We start from the raw sequence: 4,339 nt of genomic DNA, 5'->3' as shown, positions 1-4,339 counted from the left end.
GTTATTCCCTTTTAGCAAAGGAGGGACCGAGGCCTGGAGAGGCCAAATAACTCACCTAAGGCCATGCAGAAGGTGGAAAACAGAGCCAGGACTCACTCTAGGCCTGCCCTGGCCCTGCTGCTTTCCCCACCCCCGCCTGGTCGCCAGGTCTCTGCTGTCATTTCCCTAGGGAGCTCTGTTCCACCTGGCTGCTCTGAGATTCCATGTGGCCCAGGGGGAAGGACTTGCTGGGACTGGACCTGAGGTCAGTGTGTCCAGTGACCAAGGGGGATGTGACCCAGGTCTTACTTCCCGGACATGGGCTCTTCAGGGTGCCAGGCTCAGCCCCCTGGGGAGGACATTTGTACCCAGGCTGAGGTGGGGACCCCCTTGGTCCATGCAGTCACCGCCAGAGGGCGCAGCTGTTGTCCAGGTGAGGGCGAGGGCAGGCCCCTTTCCTAGCTTCCAGGGAAACCAAGCTCCTGGGTCTGGAAGCTGCCCTCTCAGTCCGGGGAGCCTGTCGCCTTCCTGTCGTTCCCAGCTGAGGTCTTGCTGACCTTCCTCCTTAGTTCCTGCTTTGCTCTCGGGGAGCCAGATTTCCTGGGCGTGGGTGTCAGGAAGCCTGGGGTCTCCTTGCTGACTTCATGCCTGATTTTGTTCTGTCCACCCCCTTCCCACTCCTGACACACAAGCCACTCCAAGATGTGCCTGCCTGGCCTCTCTAGCCCCCTCCTCGCATGGCCACAGTGCTGAGACAGTGCCAAGCACCAGATTGCCACCTCTGTCACCTTCTCAGCTGCTTCGCAACGGGGTGGGGGGGGGTTGGGGGTGGGGGTGGGGGTGGGCAGGGCTGGGGGGGTAGCACAGGCCAGGCTGACCAGGGGAGGCCCAGAGATGGGGGTGAGGGATAGTACCCTGGGCCACACAACTTGCCAGAGGGCCGCAGTAGGCAGAACGGGAGAAAGAGACCAAATTTCTGTCTGGGAAGACTGAGGGGTGGAGGCCCAGGAGGGAGCTCCCTTTGCCCTGTCCACTCTAGCCCACCTCCCCCATTTCCCTCCACTGGGGCCTTCTGGCCAGTCTCTCCGCCCACCCCCCAGTTGCTCAGCTGGGTTTCTGCTCAGGTCCCACACCTTCCCTCCTCCCTGCCCTCCAGCCTGCCTCCCTCCCCACGTTTAGCCCCTTGGCCCTGGCCTTTGAAGGGCTGGCCAGGGTCCCGGGCCCCACACCACAGTGGCCAGCCTACTGGGCCGGAGCTCAGGACAGTCCTAGTCTGTCTGGCAGAGCTGGCGGGTTGGGTATTGGCTGAAGCTGCCCCCGCCTTTGGGAGGGAGGAGGGAGCTGAGGGGAGGCTGGGTGGCTCACCCAAGGTCACCCTTTTCTTTCCCAGCATCCCTGTCCAACCTTTGTCCCTGCTGCCTCACCTTGAGGAGGGAGAAGGCGAGATGCCCAAGAGGCGCAGCACAGAGGAAGCACGCCAAGAGAAAGGCTCTTCGGGCCCCTAACATTTATTCACTTAATAAACGCTGAGTGCCTGCTGTATACGGGGCCCTGAGAACACAGCAGTGGGCACAGTCCCGGCCCTCATCTGGCTCACGGCCCAGCAGGCAGACAGGCGACACCCAGTCACACGAATCATGGGAACCCGTGTCTGTGAGCTGGGTGGCGAGGGCACCAGCAGGATCTGGCAGTGAGGAGCCTTTTGTGGCCTAGGCCATGGGGCCAGGCTCCCGGGCAGGGGCCTATGTGGGGCTGAGCAGAGCCTCAGTGTTCTCGTCTGGAAGTACAGGAAAGAAATGTGTCCTGACCTGGGGCTTCTGCAAGCAGCCTGTCTCCTGGCCTGCAGCCCTCCAGGGAAGGACGAGTGGGAGCCATCGGTGAAAATGGCAGGATGGAATCCCTGGAGAGTACCTCGAGGAGGGGAGGGACGACCCTGTTCTTGTGGTTCTCTGCTACCGAGCTTTCCAGACCTGTCTCACACTGGAGGGAGGGCTGGTCCTGAGCTGTCTCTCCGCTCTCCCTCCCACACCCCATGTTCCTGGCCACGTGGCACCTCTGGGCCTCAGGCCTGGGGGAGGATGGTTCCTGACCTGGGGGTTTGGGGAGCCAGGAAAAAAGTGGGTGAGACCGGGGTACTGTTGAGATGGGTCCTGTGGTGTAGCCCCGCCCCACAACCCCAGGGCTGCAGGGAGGGGTGCTGTCTCTTTAAGAGCCTTCAGGCTGCTGGGAGCAGATGGCCAGGCCAGCCTGGGCCCCTTGTCCTTTGTGTGGCTTTGCACAAAAGAGGGGGCCAGCTGGGGAGGGGGCGGCTGCAGCAGGTGGGAGGGGTGGGGCCCTGCCCTCCCCCTCCCAAGTGCACCCTTGCCCCTTGAGGGGGGATTGCGCACTGGAAATGTGCTTCCTCTCTGGACCCTGTGGCCCCAACAGTTGCCCCCAGATTCCTAGGGTACCCCTCCCGTGTCAAAGTCTACCTCCTAGGCAGAAGCTTCACTACACCAGGGCCTAGGGATCCCCCATCCCAGAGAACAAACCTCCCCTCCCTGCAGAATCTTCCTTGGCTCTGAGAAGGGAGAACAGAATTAGGTCTTAAAGAGTAGGGGGCTACCGGGGCAGGAGAGAAGCCAGTGCCTGGGGATCCTAGCTAGACAGACTGGGGTACCTGAGGGAGCCCTGGAGGAAGGGGGCAAGACATTAGCAGAATGCTCAGTGCTGGAATTGGGGGAGGGGCCGGGTCCCCAGGAGGTAAGGGTATGGTAAGGAGGCAAGGGTTGGGGGGGATGAGGGACCCGATGGAGGCCCTGCTTGATGGGGGTTGAAGGGCCAAGATGGAAGATGCCTTCACAGGAGAGGGTGGTGCCCAGCAATGGTTCCCTGCCAGGAAGGAGGGAAGGAGAGTAGGGCCTCCCTAAAGGGTGGAGGTGGGGGGCAGGGATGGCACCTTGCCACTCAGGAGAGGTCAGCCAGGGAAGACTCTTTCCATCCTGGAGCAGCTCCCTTAGCTCAGCACAGCCCTTGGTCCATTCATTCTCCTCCTTTGTCCAGACCTCCCCACCCTGGGGCTTGGTGCCCAATCCATGATTTAAGAGGAGGAAAAAGGCCCTGGAGCCCTGGCCCGAGGTGTGGCGGGCAACGTGGCCGCCGGCTGGGTGGCCCCATGTGGCTCTGCAGCGTAGCAGCCGGGTGGGGTCGTGCCTGGTTTTGTTTTCCCCGGCTGTCCGCAGGAGCCCCGAGGAACAGGCGGCCCCAGCCGGGTCGTGGCCCGACCGCAGGACCCCGGCCGCTCGGCCGCAGTCAGCGAGTGGGGGCAGGGATCCCTGGCTGGGCCCTGGGTTGCTTCTAAATTTAGGAATCTGATTACAGAGTGGCCGAGGAAGGGAAGGCAGAAGAGCGCGCGAGTGTAAGCTCAGCTCCGTCTGGGCACAGCGGGGTGTGCCCGGCTGGAGGTGTGTCCAGGAGTCTGGGGCTCGGAGTAGGAGGGGCGGCGGGCGGGGGCTTCGGCCTGTGGGGCGCCCCAGGCGGCGGGGACGGGCACGGGCGCAGCTCGCAGGCTCAGAGCCGCCGGCGGTGTGTGCGCTGGCTCTTTGTGTGCCTGGCAGGGTGGCTGGGTCTGGCTTTGAAAGTCTCTGCCCACCCCCTCCCCCATCTCCGTCTGTGCCGCTCTACCCGCTTCCCTGTCTGTCACTCTGCCCGAGCTTGTCGGGGGGAGGAGGATGCTGCTTCCAGCTGGGGTGACAGTGAACCCAGTGGGAGGGAGACCAACTCCTCCCTCCCCCTGCAGTCTGGACCTTCCCCTATACCTCCCACTACCCATTCTTCAGCCCTTGATACCTCTGTTTTAGGGTGCAGGCTGCAACAGTTAATAGGAATTGGGGTGACCCCTGGGGACCTGCAAATCCACCAGAAGCCAGGCTCTGGCCCAGTAGCTCCTGGAGGAATTCATTCCAGCCTGTCCGGCCTCCCATCCGTTCTGGCCCCCAAGGGCGCATGAAGGGGGGTCCCCCCTGCGGAAGGGGGGCGGGGAGTTCCTTGGCAGGAAGGGAAATGGAAGGAAAAGCTGGGCTCCACCCGGGCGGGCAGGCAGGCTGCCGCACGGCCCCCAGGGCAGGCGGCAGTAACCTGAGCCCACTGGTGTGTGGGGCCAGCGTGCGCGTGGGTGGGACTGACCTCCGGCTACTCCTGGGGGACAGTGGGGTCTCCCCGAGGGGCAAGTCGGGAAGCCCAGGGGCGCCATGGGGGCCCCTCCGAGGGACTCGCTCTCCACCCTGGTCCTGACCCCACCCCCTGGAGGTCTGGCCCTGGCCCCGAGGCCCCGCCCCCTGGGCCCTCCCTCCCACCCCAGGGCCAGATGTTCAGCTGGCGG

The sequence above is a fragment of the Tupaia chinensis genome, unplaced genomic scaffold (genome assembly GCF_000334495.1).
Source record: "Tupaia chinensis unplaced genomic scaffold, TupChi_1.0 Scaffold000273_1, whole genome shotgun sequence".
Lineage (NCBI taxonomy): Eukaryota > Metazoa > Chordata > Mammalia > Scandentia > Tupaiidae > Tupaia > Tupaia belangeri.
Note: the sequence above shows the minus strand (reverse complement) of the source record.